The sequence below is a fragment of the Lycorma delicatula genome, chromosome 5 (assembly GCF_047948215.1).
Source record: "Lycorma delicatula isolate Av1 chromosome 5, ASM4794821v1, whole genome shotgun sequence".
NCBI classification, from domain to species: Eukaryota; Metazoa; Arthropoda; class Insecta; order Hemiptera; family Fulgoridae; genus Lycorma; species Lycorma delicatula.
This window is the reverse complement of record NC_134459.1, coordinates 121,859,494-121,877,674: the sequence shown is the minus strand read 5'-3', so window position 1 is coordinate 121,877,674 and position 18,181 is coordinate 121,859,494.

Below are 18,181 nucleotides of genomic sequence, written 5' to 3'. Positions count from 1 at the left end.
ATTATTTATTTATAAGTAGTTTGGGAATTTGGAATTAGTTTTGGAAAAACTTCATAATTGTTCTTGTTATTTTTTGTTATGCCTATGTAACGATATACAACGAGAAATTATAATAAAACTGTAATAGCATTACCGGAGTTAAAAGAAAAAATTCATGATATTGTGAACAGTTGAAAAATAAAAAGTAAAAGAAAGGAGATTCCTTTTTATTCAGTATTAATTGCAACATTTAGTTTTTGTAAGGATAATTTGAACAAGATTATTGTAATATTATTAATTATAAACTGGTATTTTTTTATTAATAATAAGTATTTTTTTTATTTTCATAAGATATAAAAATATTTTATCTGCAGAACTAAACATTTTTTTAACATTTTCAAAATTATATTTTCCTTAGAAATAAACTGGTTAACAAGAAATTGGTCAGAACCGTTAAAAAATAAATATTTTAGTTTACAATTCTAATAATGAATATTTTTACCTCTTAAATCTTGTTAAAATTAAACTGAATTTATCACTTTCACAAAAAAACGGAAAAAAATAAGTAACTTCTTGGTAGTTAATTGCAATGAAGTTAAAAAAAAAAATTCCCTAAAAATTTGACATTTATTATACAGAAAGTAAAGTATTATTTATAAGTATAAAAAAAAAAAATAATAATAATGTTTCCACTCGTATTTTAAATGAGTTTAGAATACACTTTCCGATAGTTTAAAAGTAAAAAAACGTTGATTCAGCTTTATCAATTTAGTTTATTTAATTTTAGTCTTAGTTACTTGGCCAATCTTTAATTCATATACGACTCTTGTAGTTCGTTTTATTAATGGTTGTTGAATTTAAAATGAGTTGATCGTTAGAAATTCATTCAGTTTTATAATAAGTGCTAATACGAATTAGCTTTGAAGTTAAACTATGCAAATGAAAAAAGTAAAGATCTGCGAATTTTTTATATGTAACCAGATGTATTAACACGAAAAGATACTTCTTTCTGTTTAATTACTCCAGTATTTTACGTACTCATCTACGAAAATATTTTTCGACCATATACTTAAAATATTTCAGTTATGAAATTTCTCATTATCAAAGAAACTTAATTTAAATCCATTTTATTTATTTATTTTTTATTTCTTAAAAATCTATCTGTTGTTTGTTTTATTAGAGAATGATTGAAAGAAAAATAATTTATATACAATTTTTAACGATTAGCAACTAAAATGATAAATTTAGTGAAACCTAACGCCTAGTGGTTATAATTTTATTATGGTATTAAGTTAATAAGTAGTAAAATTGAAAATAAGAATGACAAAAACCAGAATTATTTCGATTATATAACGCTACAGTCATTTTTACAAAGAAACTCAACTGCAATAAGTTAAATATCATTTGCGCGTGAGCTGAATAGAGTGGGAAATAGCTGTTTTGCATTTTACTTTCTACTATGTAGATTTATAGAAGTATATTTTACAATTACTTTTACTACTATTAATTCTCTATAAAATAGTGAGTTACTTAAAGAGAGAAAGTTTATTAACACGACTGACTCTTATTAATTAATTAGTTAATTAGTATATTCATTTATTCTCCGTTTACATTATGAGTATAATATATTTAAATTAACCTTTACTATTTTTATCTAAATTTGTTAAAATAATATTGGTTTTAGTTATTTTAATTAATTTATTCGAGAGATTAACATTATTAATAATTAATTATTTTAAAAAAACCGTTTTAATATAGGTAATTTCATTTAAAATTTTTAAAAGAAGACAAATAAATAAGAACTAAAAGGGGTAAAAAGATGAATAGCTGTTTGAATGAGAAGTTGTATTGAGACAAGTTGTAAACGGCGAGAGGGTTTAGAAAAGGGTGGTTTTCATGATTGCGATGGAAGGCGTTACAATGAGAGAAAAGAAATTCCCACTAATTGTTCAATTGAGCGCGCGGTCAGAATGGAGTCGGGAATACATTGAGGTGGCGACCTGTCCACAGATAAATTTTAACTCAGAATATAGCTACCTCTAAAATCCTTTTATAAACCCCCTCTACTTCTTACTTCTTACAATTCATTCAACAAACTATTCCTCTGTTTTGTTTCACTGGAATGAAACTGTATAGAATTTAAGGCTTTCTTCTAAAATGAACGTTCCTAAATCGTTTAGCATTCTTTAGCAAAATTTAAACGTTGTACTTATAAAGAAATTCCTACATTTCAATTAAATAACTTTCTTTCATTATTATTACTAGTATTATTATTGTTACTTTTTTCTAGCTTCGGAACCGTAAATAAGCTTTTTTCTGAAATTCTAAAATAAAACTTTCTTAAGTAATATTTTCAGAGATTGTTATGATTAAAAAAGGTGAAAATTAATTTTCATATACCTTGAAGCCATGTTTAAAATGAAATAACAAAGGATAACAATGGGCAGCTAAACAAATACACGTGCAATGTTTGTAGAAAAATAACGAGAATGAAAGTAACGTCGTTTCTTTTTCAATAACACCCTTATGTTTTCTTCACAAAAAATAAATGTTTTAGAGACCACCCCCATCTTACCTACTTAAAAAAATATTCATGTATTTAGTAACATTTTCATACAAACTGGAATTTACTAGTGGCAATTCTTTTTAAATAAAATTGGATTTATTCATATTTAATAAATCTTTATTTACAAACAAATATTAATATTGATATACTTTTACACTCGGGAAAGAAATTGTATTTCATATCGACTAAATTTTATTTCGTTGTACGAAATAAAGAAAGTATTGAGATCGCGAAAAATTTCGGTTTTCAGATTTCAACGGAAATATCCATTTTGACCATTCCTGAATCCATTTTCACTAGTTTCGGCGTGACGTCTGTACCTACATACGTATTTATCTCGCATAAATCAAAAACGATTAGCCATAGAATGTTGAAATTTTTTATTTACGGCTGTTGTAACACCTAGTTGTACACCTCCTCCTTTGATTGCAATCGACTGGAACAAAAGAGTCTAAAAAGCCCAAAATCAAAAAGGAATTGGATTTTGGACTTTTTCTTAACTGCAGTAATCAGCTCTTGTTAACAGATTTTCAACGATATATCTATCATAAGTGGTACTTATTTTCATTGGTTCCAGAGTTATAACCAAACAAAATTTTAATTAATGAAATATTTGGATCGCACAAGAAGGCACATCGGTTCGAATCCAACTTCAACTTTTTTTTTAATTGAAATATATTGATTTATTAATAATTATTAACCCCTGATGGTAAAAAAAAGTTTACGATAATAATCCTAAATAATAACAATAAAAAGTAAAACACAAATGAAATATATCAGAAGTTATTGAGATAAAATTTTATGTACTTTTAAATATGTGTATATCTAATTTAATATGCCTACAAGGAATTCATGTGGTGTCCACATCAATTTTTTTTAAATAACGAAGTATAAATTAAAAATTATTTCTTTAAAAAGTTAAACTTCGACGTATTTAAACTTACACAAAGAAAGAATAATGATATAAAAGACTGTGCATAAACAATAAAAATATTTTGCTGTAATTTGAAATTAAACGAAAATTACTTATTGTATTTATGTAAGCAACTCATTTAAATTGAACTTGTTAACAAAAGACCCATAATTAGATTACCAACTTATATATCTTCACAAAAACTGGTAAACCTACTAATAAGAATAAGGAGGATAATCAAGAATCATTAAAAAAAACTTTTAATTTCTAAACAAACGATATTCTTTGATTATGTGATGAAGGCGATAAACAATACATAAAACACACTTAATCACCAAATCTTAGGCAAAGTTATTACCCGTAAGAGATAAGAAAAAAATTTTAAGTTGTTTATTATTTATTAATATTCTATACTACTTTACTTACAATATAACCAAACTATAATTAAATCGTATAAAGTAACAATGACGTGAAATGCAGGTATCCATTGATACCTTGCATGGCAATCATATAAATGTCTGAAAAAAGAATGAGACAATTAAAAGTACAACGAATAAAATATAATTAACAATCCGCACACAGTTTGTAACAAAGTACACATAAATCAACAAGTTTGAAGTAGAGCAAATAAGAATGAAAAGTCGACACAACTGTTAAATTGTTAATAAAACAAAGCGAGTACAATATTCACCGCACAACATTCTCAAGACCCAAAACATGCAAATTTTTAGTCGTCTCACATCCTCACTGTTATGCAGTAAATTAACAACCAGACGGTTTTCACTTGTGTTAAGCTTAAATACATGCTTTAAGCATAACAGTGAATTTCTTCATGAATAGGTGGCATCTCTAACCCACCGGGTTGGTCTAGTGGTTAACGCGTCTTCCCAAATCAGCTAATTTGAAAGTCAAGAGTTACAGCGTTCAAGTCCTAGTAAAGCCAGATATTTTTTACATGGATTTGAATACTAGATCGTGGATTCCGGTGTTCTTTGGTGGTTGGGTTTCAATTAACTACACATCTCAGGAATGGTCGAACTGAAAATGTACAAGACTAACACTTCATTTACACTCATACATATCATCCTCATTCATCCTCTGAAGAATTATCTAAACGGTAGTTACCGGAGGCTAAACAGGAAAAAGAAAAAGAAAGGTGGCATCCCTAGGTAATCGTGAATTTCCTTATTCTTCGTAAACCACGGCATCTTTGATATGTTTCTCAGCATTTGTCCTGGAATCTTTGGGTGAAGTCGATATTGTTATTATTTATGTACACCCTAGTAGTATCCCGTAGGCCAATACTGGCGTTAAAAATGCCTTATGCATTTGTTTGTTACTTAACTATTCGGGCCTCCTTCCTATAAAACAGTTCAATCGCCTAAGCTTGATATATATTTCTTTTCTCTTTTCTCTCGCGTGATTTTCCATGTTAATTATCTGTTTAAAACATAAATTTGCTTGATATTTAAATTTACTCAAATCAAACAAATGATATAAATCTCTAGTGTAAATTACGTTATCATGTGATGGATTTTGAATTAACAGATGACTTATTTGAATAAAGTATTGTATATTACTCATAGTTAATTAATACTTATTATTATTATTATTATTTCTTCAGTTAGTTTATTTATATAAAAAAGACGCAAACTAAACTTGATCAAATAACAAAAAGCTAATTGTTGCATGCTTCAACATTACATTTTAATTTATAAGATGTACTGTATTTTTTATTTAAAGAAATATCAAAAATTGATATTGCACTCTCCGGGTTGACTATTTCATTCTGTCATTCCTACCGTTAAAACAATTTTCAAACAAATTACTCATCAATTTTCTATATAAGGCCAAAAAAATATCTCTATAGGAGGATGTGAGTACATCTAATACAGATCTACAATTGTTCACAAGCCCTTATCAGAAAGATAATCTATATAAAATGTATATTTCCACCCTATGTCAAATATATTGACACGTAAATCTCTGACGTTACTGAAAATGCTTTAGTATATACCATTAATTCTACAATCATAGAGAATTGGATTGCTCTGTCATGTGCATGCCATGTTGTTATTATTATATTTACTGACGTTAACAGTAAATTGGTTAAGTACATATCAATGAAATAGTCTAGTTAGGTCAGACTGTAATGATTTTATGGCATCATTAGTCTTAACTTAACAACATCTAATGTCTCATATCTGCAAACATTAAATAACCAGATTAAGTTTCCGAAGGCAGATCATAAATAATTAAGAGAAAATGAAGAGGAACGAAATTTAATAATATTTTATACCTGAGTTGCTCAAATATCAGGATAAATTATTACTGTAAGAATTTATTTTTATTTTTTATACTTTTATAAGGGTTTTTCTATGCAATATATTCTTTATATTTTGTTTCTTATGAAGCTTCATGTTTAAAAAATATTCTGCCAAAACATTCAACTTAATTCTCTGAAAAATAATATAATTATCTCTGTCTTTAACATATTTTATTGATGCTGACGTTTTGTTTATTTATAAAATATTATTTTGTATATCGTAACTAACAGTTATTGAAAATCTAAGAGTTGATTTAACTCACTCCTGAAAATGATAAAGCAATTATTAAGTATCGAATTTAAAATAGAATTCCTAAGAAGTGAAGATCATTACTTTCAATGAAAGAAAATAAATATCATTGTTTATTATTCCCACTGTAATTACATGCTTAGCCAAAAGAAAAAGTGTGAGAGGTAATAGGAGAAAAGGCATCAATAACTATAATTTTTGAACTTAGATTTTTTTAAATTATCTTAAAATTTTTTTTTAATAAAAAAAAAACTGTTTCAAGAAAATTGAATGAATTAAAGTAGTTCTCTAACAAAAATTACTCTTTTCATTTGAAAATAAGTAACCTATGTAGAAACCACTTAAGTTATTGTAAAAAAAGTTGTTAATTTATTGCTTGTTCACACTTTTTAAAAACTTTTATTGTATTTTACTATGAACACATGATAAGAAGATATTAATTTGTATGTGTAATTTTTTTGTAGATTCCATGGAAAAAACTATAGTAATAACAAAAAAAAATGTATAGTAAAAGTTGATAAGAAATGATAGAAGAGAAAATGGAGATGTAGGTAGAATAGAACGGATGAAAAATAAATAAAGAGGGGGAGAATAAATAAGACATAAGCGGATTAAATGAAATGATAAAAAGAAAGTTGAAACAAGACAGCGCAAAGAGTGGGATTAAGACTTAATATTATGGGGTGTATTTGAAGACAGCGATGAAACGACCGCCGATGCAACCCCTGTTCAACCGAATTGAGCTAGCTAGTCCGGTACTGTAGTAGTCTACAACTAGTCATTCGAAGAACAACTAGCAACAATTCCAGTTGACCTAGATCGTTCCAGTACAAACAAACCTACCATGCTCACATCGCTTAAAACACTCGATTCTTTTTTTACTTTTTATTTTCTTTCTATTGTCTTGTTTACTTTTCCTTACCTCCCTCTTCTTCATTTGTAAAGCTATTGAAACCTCACCACTTGAATTTGCTACCGTACTGTTTTAAAACAACCTATTTTATCTTCACTTTTAATACAACCCTGGATAACATCTATTAACTTGGTTCAAATATTGATTCGTCATAATATATAATATCTAAGACTATTATTCTTATATTCTTTTAAATTAACTTGATCGTTTTGTATTTATACAATATATCACTTGTCTAAATACAATATGAAAACTTTTGTTTGTTTAACGTGGAAATTATTAACTACAAATATTTTCGTAAATACCTTTGTTTTGATCTTAAAGTTATGATTTAAAATATGAACAAAGATATTTTAAGATTAAAGATTTATACTACTTTTTTTCTCTTTTTAGAAGTTTACTCAGTTTTTCATTATTATCATTTTCTCTTCTTTGTGATTCTGATGCCTTATTACCTTCAATCATTAAATCTTGTAGGTTTACATTACAAATAATCTATATCTTGAAAATATACATTTTCAATCTCGTGATGAATTATAATGAAATTGCAAAAAAAAAAAAAAAAAATATTATAAAATTACTACTTAAAAGTTTTTAGAATATCATAATGAAAAATGTAAAATTTTAAGGTTATAAAGTATATGTTTAACGTTGTTAATCAGAATGAAAATTTATCTATTTGTTGGAGAATCACTTCTGATTTACCCAACCAAAAAGATAGTACTGATTTCTTTCCAATTGGGTTTTAGACCATTCAGAATATTAAAAATATGTTCATGTGCCCCAAAAACAGAAAGTTTAATGTTTATTAAGCGCTGGACCGCTTGATTCAATATCATCATAAAATAAATACAAATAAAATTTCTGTTATTAAATTAATTGTGATATTTTTTTTATTAATTGTGAGGTTTATTTCTGTTGTATCCTGTTTTAGTAATCATTAATTACTAGTAAATATGTTTGTTATGGATGTTTAATTTACAAAAGCATAACTTTGAATGTTTTATTTGTTTGTAACTATCAAGAAATAGGTAATAAGTATTTTTAGTGTAGATAAAATTTACTTTTATAATTACCCTCAAACACTTTTAAATGTCCCGTAGGAATTGTGTCTATTCAAATTAGAAATAGGGAAAATAATAATGAAATTGATTAGGTTTTGTAATTTCTTATATTAGTTTTGTTAGTTCTGTACTTCCAGAATTTGAAGTAATATTTTTTCAGTTTTTCTTTATCCAATAACTGCTTCTTAGTTAATGTATCTTTTGTATATCCCCCCACCACAACATTTTGATTAAAACTATATATTTCTAAAATTATTTTCTAATTAATTTATTCCGTTATGTTAGCCTGACTTTTTTTATTATTGATGTTATTCTCTTTAAATTTCTCTAATTTAATTTTTTTATCGAAATTACTTTTTAAAAAAATACTGACTTACAAAAAATACCTTATTCCATTGTCCTTTTTGACGATGGAATAAATATTTAATGAAGCTTTTCTAGTTAAAAAATATCTTGATACTTATTATTATATTACTAAACCTTTTTCGTAGCCTTCTATAAAGACTAGTACCTAAAAAACCGGCTATTATCTTTAAAACAACTTCCAGTATTTCTATTGTTGCTATTTTTTGTATTTTGAAATAAATAATTACATAAAATATATATTTATATAGATAAATTTTTTTGCAAACAAATCATGTCAGAACACAAGTAATGTAACGACTGGTCTCTTTCAACATGAGAATTACTTGTGAGCACGTTCTCACTAAGTGACTGGTATCGAGCATTCCTTTTTTATGCTTTTGAAGGAACTCCTATTTTCTGGTACTCTTGTTATTTTGACAAAATTCTTCAACGTACATGAAATCTATTATGTGGTATCCAGAATCACCGGAATTATCTTCACCATTTTCTGCTTCCACGTTTCCATGATCTGATTGATTAATTCCTAATATATTCCTACAATATCAGCATTATTTAGTTTTAATTTTGGCAAAGCATTTAGAAAAAGGATCGAAGAGTGTTGTTAATGAAGAAGAAAATGTAAATTTACAGCAGATATTGATTAGAGATAAAAGTTAAATTTTGTCAAATTAATTTTACGAATATAAATTACAATAGCTAGTAATAAAAATGTTTTTGCATATTTATGAAGTTATCCTTGGAATTCAGAAACGTAGATGTATAAAAAAGATTTGACCAAAAGATTTTTTAACTGCCAATCCAATTAAAAAAAAGCCTCCCTCTAAAAATAAAACGCTGCAGCAGATGGGTAATCGACTAAACATGTTTGTCTCGTTATTGATGGTGTGTAAGATGTATGTCATAAATCTGATCGAATTGATTTTCCAAAGAATGTTACCTTATGTAACTATTACCCTTGATGGAAATAAACATTTCTGCAGAGCCTAAATTTCTTCAAAGCAACGTATATAGCTTATGGCATCCCATAACGTACCACGAAAAGTGTTTTAATTTATTTGTTACTTTCTAGGCGAGTTTAAGAATGAGAAATTCTGAATCGACAATGATGAAGTTCCACAACATATAAGAAAACATGTATAAGACTGTGATTAAAAAAATAAATCAACAACACAGCAGACGATTGAACAGATTATGAAGTTAGTTGTAATGGCTGCAAGAAAACTTATTTATAATTTTTTAAATGTTTTCCTTCGTTAAAATTTCAAAACTTTGTGGCTTGTAATGAACATCAGCCAAACCTGAAGTAGTTGTTATAAAAACCTTGTAAATTTATACTTATATAGATTTGCAACTTTATTTGCATCTGTTTATAATATTGTTAACTCGTTTTTATAAAAAGAGTTTTTACGATAATATTTTCTTTTTTCGTTATTATACAGAAAAAAAAATTGAAGTTATTTTCGTATTTTCTTTTCCTTCGATTAGTATAATTAAGCTATTTCATGTATATTTTTTAAAAGTCTATTATTTTAATTCTTTTCGCGTAAAACCCTACTGTTACATGAAATATAACTGAGATAACGTCATTTCTCGGAGTATATTAAGAAAAATAGTAAAAAATAACAAAATAAAAATGTTCATTACTCTAGAGAATTTTATTTCTCCTATTTCACGTGAATTCGTGTTTAGTAAGCTTAATAAAATATAATTATAACTAATGACATTGACATATCTCACTAACCACCCTAAGTCTTATTGATGTTTCTCTTTTTTATGTTAATTCAATTTTTCTATTTTTTAATATAATAATAATTTAATCCGGTGGTTTTGATTTATTTATTTAATTTTCCGAAGCTAAAAATTATTCATATCAGCCATCATAGTAGCTATTATTGGACGTTAGCCTTTTTTTTTTTTTTAACTAAACTGGTTAGCCTAGTGGTTAAACTCGTCATCGCAAAATCAGCTGATTTTCGAAGTTGAGAGTTTCGAGTCCTTTTAAAGTTGGTTACTTTTATATTGATTTGAATACTAGACTGTGGATACTGGTGTTTTTTGATGGTTGGGTTTCAATTAACTAGACGTCTCAGCAGTTGTCGACCTGAGTCTTTACAGGCTAGATATTTACCGGTACATTTATAATTACATTTGCAGCTTACAGGCCTGGCAAGCCGAGAGCAGTAATTGCATTTGCCTAACATACACACTCAGATCTGGCAGCAAGCTGGAAAAAGTGGTGGAAATATTTAAATGTTGATAACTATATATATATATATATATATATATATATATATATTAATTTTGTTTTCAAAATTAAATACAATAATAAGTATACAGTTTGAATAAATATTTTTTTTTTACTTCAATTTTGTTATTTTGCCATTCGGAGAGGTGACTGTCCCGATATGTACTTCGGTGGTATTTTGATCCTGCAAACGGTGACTGTGCGGTATCTGGGATCGGCGTTTGACCTGGAAGTCACGTGAGGATGAAGAGGAAACAGCAAAACGCAAGGTACAGGAAACTGTACCTGGCTGCTACGGAGGAACTCAGGCCTCACGTTACCCAACAAGATCTTAATAAGGCTATCCTGCGCCCGATCTGGACCTACGGTGTAGAATTGTGAGGAATGGCTAGTACTAGTAATGTGGAAATTATACAACGATTTCAGAACAAAGTAGCGGGGGTAATTGCCGAAGCACGGTGGTTCACGCGGAATGATTAGATTCAGGATTATTTGGAGCTCCCATCGGTTCGTGAGATTGCACAACAGCGCAATGTCAAATACCTGCTGCGACTTGATAATCATGTAAACCACTTTGCAATTAATCTACTCGATAACAGCAGAGACGTCCGATGGTTGAAACGAGCCCATGAACTCGACTTAGGGTCTGCGTAAAAGTTTGGAATCTTAACACCGTCAAGTTTAGTAGTGTCGTATCTAATTTCTTGTTACTTCTCTTTTTTTTCTTTTTTATTTCTTATTAATGTTTGTTTTGTGGACTATATGGTGCTGAAAATGATTTATGACTGAGCTTGAAATTTCATATTTGTCTTTAAGTTTGCTTGCAACTATTTATTGTGTATTATTTATTTTTGGGGTTCCTTAAGGACGTTCTTATCACCTGCTTTTGTTAGGAAACTTACTTATGGCTCCGCAGGAGAGCCGATTGTAATTGTAATTGTTATTGAGCAAAAAAAAAAGAAAAAAGAAAATTTTTTTATTTTGAAATCTAATACGTAGTATTGTAGTTTATTATTAAAATCCAGTCTTTTGTTACTTTAATTTGACTTTATTACTGTTAATATTTTGATTATCTTTTTCTTTATTTTGGAAACTGTTCAAATTCATTCCAAACATTTCTACGTTGAGTAGAAAGTTTTTTGTTTACCTTTCTTAGCTACATTATTTTATCACTTGTTGATGCGTTTTGGAAGTATTCCAATGTCAAAACTTATTGCAATTGAATACAATAAGTTTTGAACTCTAAGATTGATAAGCAGTACTCAACGTAGAAACTAGTGATCTTAACAGAAAAGGTAATAGTAATAATCTTTATAAGAATAATGTCAATCCAAAACGCTATTAAACATTTATTTTTTTTATTAATGGTAATTTTACTAGTTTTATGAACTCTTTTAACAAATATTTAGCAATAGTTCATCGTAATTCAACTCCTTAGCTCACTTGTAATTAAAAATATAAGGTTTCATGTATGTTATTACATTTTTAACCCTTAACCGATCAACACAAAATTTAATAAATCTATCTATTAGTAACTTTGAACAATCTTTTCCAATTTTAGTAGTGGTCAGAGTGCTTAGTGTTCACACCCTATTATAGTTACTCTCGTAACCTGTTGAACCATCATCAAATGTTAGAGTTTGAAGAGCGTAAGCCTTAAAAATTATTGTATTTCAATTAAATTAAATTGATAATATTTATTTGTTCCTGAATATTTAGTTTGAGTGCAAAGTGTAAGTGTCTTTAACTAGTGTAAAAAGTGTATATTTTCACAAAATTTTTGCAAACATAACCCCACTTTATAAAAAGCTCAGAACATGTGTGCATTATTATCTTGACATTTTTAAAAGAAATTTTTCCCTTCAGAAATTTCGAAAGAAAGGAAATCTATCCCTTCTTTCGATTGCATGTTTCGAATTATTGATGTTTTTATTTACTGCATATTTTTAACTGATTTTTTTGTCTTTCTAAGCATAGTATTAGTGGAAGAGGTTAGAAAAAATATTTTAGGGGAATGTATGCGAGGGGTGCAGCCGATCAAGTTGAAAAAAAAATTTTCGATTTTTAAAAAAAATTGGTTTATTTTATTTCTTAATATTATTAAAAGTTCAAATAATATACTTTTTATAATAATATTACATTATAATTTTATCATAATTCACCCTCGAATAGAAAAATTATTAGGTAACTTTTTATTGGTTGTAAATTTTTCTGTGAAGTTCTCTTCCGTTTAACTTAATAAACGTAAAAAACAAGAAATTATCTTTGAAGATAATTTTGATGTTAGGGAAAGAGAAAAACATTTTAAAATACAGATTTTTTAAACATTTTTTGGCTTATTTAAGAATGAATGATGATTTAGCAATAAAAATTCATCACAAATTGCCCCTAAACTAAAAAAAAAGAAATCAGAGGTTACGTTTTTCGCGCATCAATATTTTTCCACTAGTAAAGAATAAATAACCAATGCAAGGAAAGTATTACAATCTTGTCAAATACTTTATTGTTTTTATTTTTTATCCCAATCAATCTCCTATGTCTGTTTAGGGATTTCAAAATATATTGAATAATGCGTTTTAACAATAAGTACAAAAATATTGTTATTTAATATTTTATTATTATTTTCTTTTAATATATATATATTATATATAACTTTTTTGAAGTTATTTATAATCTGAACCCTAAATAAAAAAATTAATCTAATTGGTAGTGTTTACCTCAAAATTTACCTTATGAATATTCTATTATATAATACATTTAATAACTTTTTTCTTCTTAATTTTTGATTTAAATTAATCTCTTTTCATGTATCAGTTAATCTACACTATTCACTATCTATTGTATATCATTGTTACTTTCATGTAGAAGTACTATATCATCATCAAATCCTATGTTTACTTTATCTCTTTCTTTAAGTTCTTTCTCCGCGTCTAAAAATTCTGTTTAGTTCCTTTATTGCTTATTCGAAGTACAAAATGAAAAGTAATGGATACAAGTTACAGTGTTTTCTCCTTGTTTTTATAAGACAGCTTGGCTTTCGTGGCAGATTTTTATACACTTATAGTAGCCTCCGAATTCTTGAATACATTGTAAATAACGTTTTTTTTTTTGTTTATATTTCACCCCTTTTTTATTTAAATTTTCAAAATTATATCTCATTCTGCCAATCTTTTTTTATTAGTTTTTACTATAGCGTAAATTGTATTTGCGTAGTGACATGTCTGAGTAATTTTAAAAAGATTTTAGTGGGATTTGTCATGTACAAAAATTTACATTTAGAAAATAAATATTTTGTGTGCAATGTTTATTTCATTATACAGTTGTTTACTGATGCTATTTTTACAAGGATAACCTTTAAATTAAATGCTTTTAAAATCCTTTGATAAAAAAGTATTTGCGATAAAATGCTACTTTCGTATGGAATTTTTTTCCATTTAATATAATTTTATTTGCAAAATTAGAAAACCTTAAATTTTCGACTTGAATATATTCTTCGTTAATTCAAGTGAATATATATCAGTATTATGATATTTTATATCAATATAACATTGCGACTGGTCAAAGTTATTATTAAAAAAAACGTATATTGTCTCTGTGTCCGTGGAGTAAGAATATAATGCTACTCATTTGACTAATTTGATGTCATTCTCCATTCCATTCTGATTATTATAATATTAAACTTTAAAATATATAATAAACCTTACTGTCGAATTATATTTTATATTTGTTTATATAATATTAATATTTTTTTTTTTCAGTTTTTACTTTATATACTATCTATAATACTGTCTAGTTATAATTAAAAACTTTATATCTTATAGTATAAACCATTAAAATTCTTCTTTAGCAAAATTCTATGACAATCATCTTTCCAATCAGTTTGTCTTAAAGATATGTCCCATTTATTCTTTACTACTATGAACTGTTTTTATATCTGTAATCTTATATCTAAGTTTGTAGTTATAGATTGTGACTTGTTTCTATATTTGAAACGTATACATTTTAACTTTAAATAACATATTTTATGTTTACTTATCTGTTAACTAGTTTCTGTAACGTTAATTACCGCAATATAAACTTAAATGTTAAGTAATTCTTTTTAAAATGTGCAGTGTGTTATTCATAAAATATGGTTCATAATTTTCAACCCAGAAATTATTATTTCTGAATAAATGGAAAATTATTTATTTGATTATATAGATGTTATTTAATTTCATCTTTCAACTTCAATATACATAAAAAAAGAAGGCGTTTTACAAATAAAAATTCAGTGATGTCGTTTTTATTAAGCATTATTCGGCTTTGATGAATAATCATTTTGTGTATTTATTAAAGATATTCTCAATGTCCTTAGTAGAAGTGATATCAAAAAATCCTCTAGTAGAAGTTAGATTGTTTTAATCCTTCTGTTTGGAATTTATAAGCTATTTACTGCAGTGTTTCATATATTTTAATGTATAGACATTTTTTAAGGTAGCCTAAACTATCAAAAATTCTCTGATAAACTGCAACGGGTAAGGCTAAATTTCCTGTAAAATTTAATCTACCCTCCTCACATAATAATGTTTGGATTGGCTGTGGCTGTGGCTGTATAAACATTTTTTAAAGAGTAAAAAAAACTGGAATCTAAAAAATCAGGTTATTAAATAGAAGTTTATGGAAAATAAAAAATAAAAAATAAATTTACTATTAATATTTTTTTTTTTCTGTAATTCAGTACTTATAGTAAACCTAATATAACAAAACCTAAAATATATGAAACAAAATTTAATTTTTTATTTTAAGAATTTATTGTTTATGAAAATTATCATGTTAACATTGTTAAGATTTCAAATACTGGATTTAAAATGATAATATGAATCTGTATATCCTGTGATATTTTGTATAATTGCTTTACTTATGAAGTAAAATCTGTTCTTTCTTAACCCATTATTTATTCAGAAAATCCAAAACTGTTTCGTAAACTGGTTAGGACAAACTAAAAGAAAACTTTCTTACTTGCAGCAACATGTGGCTTTCAGACTTAACTTAATCAAGACAAATTATTTCCTGAGACATGGTACAAGATGTTAAAAGCTTATCTTAGTTAAATATGTATTATAAATGTTATATTTCCAGGCATAAATGATCTATATCTTTGAGTTGTTTACGCTTTCATAACTTTTAGTGGTTTTATTATAAAACTTCCCCTCTCGGTACTTATTCATCTATTGTTAAATATTAGATTTATCGTATATTTATGAACATGTGTACGCTCTCAGTATAGATTATTTTATTAATTCATACTTTATGTAAAACATGCAAGCGTGAATTTGTTTGAAAATTAAAAAGTTTATATTGTTTACAATTAAAGTGTATTATGTGAAGGCCTGCAGCAAACCTCTTTGGTAATACAATATAAATTTTCGATTCAGGGAAATACAAATAAACCATAAATATACGTATTCCGGTCATTTAACATATGTTACGCTTGTTTTTAGAATATATAGGGAGAGTGGAAGGGAATTATTGATTAAATAACGCCTGCCATTTGATTTTTTTTTGTCGAGATATAGAAACACTAAATACCCTTTTCAAAGATTATATTTCCATCCTGATTGTATGAATTGCTCTATTTTACATAAAAGTGTTCTAAGATATTTCATGCAAAATGATGGAAAAATTATTGATATATATAACTTTATTAAATAAAGCCAAAATTTCTAAAGAACTGAGAGAATGATATTTATGATCAGAATGAATTTTGAAAAATCTTTTGGGGTATGCTGCCATAAACTACCAAAGGGTTAAGAAGTGTCAGACAACAAACTAAAATAATACAATATAAACATTTGATTATTGTGCATTCCGGGAACACTGGTTGAATCTGTAACTGTATGAATTTCTTAAAATATTATTACCTAAAGTAACAGCTAAAATATAAAAATCTGATGTGGCACCATATGGTGTTCCCTGTACGCATATTATATTACAAATACACATTTTTTTCTGCGCTTTATTTAAACATATTTCATTTGAAAGTGAGATACAATACTCCAATTCTTTAATAGTTAACAGTTACACAATATCTGTAACTAGAGAACGTGTATACAAATTAAAATCGGAAGAATTATGTCAGACTAATGAGCGATTAAATGATTAGCAACAAAAAACAAACGGAATGATAATCTACTCCGACTTAGGAAGAATATTTTCCGACAATATCAGAGGAGTAATGAACTAAAAAATGAGAATTTTTTGAAATTTATTAAAGATCGTGTATGTATGCCTCAGTGTATATGTTGTTCTTTTGAGGGGTTTTTTCAGTCACTCTGTAGTTAACTTTAATCTAAATAAAATTAAAAATAAATTAAACTAGAAAATTCAAAAATAATACGATTCTAAATTATAATTTTCAATTAAAATTAAATCAGACATTTTATCAAATTTATTTCATATACACATATGTAATAATGTCTATTAAATTACATATACACATATTTAAAAGTACCTAAAATTGTAAGTCATTCATAACTTTGATTTTTTTCATATTTTTTTTTATTAATTTTGAATTACTTATTGAAAATCTTTTTTACAATCAAGGGTTAATAATTATTAATAAATCAATATATTTAAATTAAAATAATATATATATAAAAAAGGATATAGTTAAAAAAAAAATTAAAATGGAAGGTAATGTGCCTTCCCTTGTAAGATCCAAATATTTCGTTAATTAAAATTTTATATAGCTATAACTGTGGAACCAATGAAAGTAAGAACCACTTATTTGCATCGTTGAAAAGCTCTTAATGAGTCCTTATTACTGCAGTTAAGAGAAATTCCATTATCCAAATTTTTGGGATTTTGGGCTTTTTTGGACACTTTTGGTTCATTCGATGGGAATTAAAAGAAGAGGTGCACAAATAGTTGTTAGAACATTACTAAATCCAAAATTTCAACATCCTACGGCTAATCATTTTTGATTTATGCAAGATACGTATATACATACTTACAGACGTCACGCCGAAACTAGTCAAAATGTGACATAGGGATGGTCAAAATGGATATTTCCGTTGAAATATAAAAACTGAATTTTTCGCGATCACAATACTTCCTTTTACTAAAAAAACGTATTTAATTAAATACTTAATTTACACTTTGAGAATCCATTTGAAATAATAGCAGCCATAAATTAAGATATAATAATATTGTACATAGTTATTTCAATTTAGAATTAGTTCGCTGGGACTTCAGCCTTAAAATTTGTTTTATTTTATTTTTGCATAACATTTGCATATTCATTAAAATTTTCATCGTAAGATCCTATTAAATCAAACGTTATTATAAACAGCAGATATATTTGGGAGCAGTACATATTTTTTGGTTACATCCTTTAATTAAAACGTCAAGATAAAACTCCATATTGTAACTTTATCTAAAAATATAATAACATATTATTAAAGAAGAAATATTGAGAGATGCACTACTTGTTAATAGCGCATTAAATTTCACTGTTAAAATTTATACTAATTTTTTACTAAGAATTTTTACAGTAACAATAAAAAAAATTGTATTCGTAT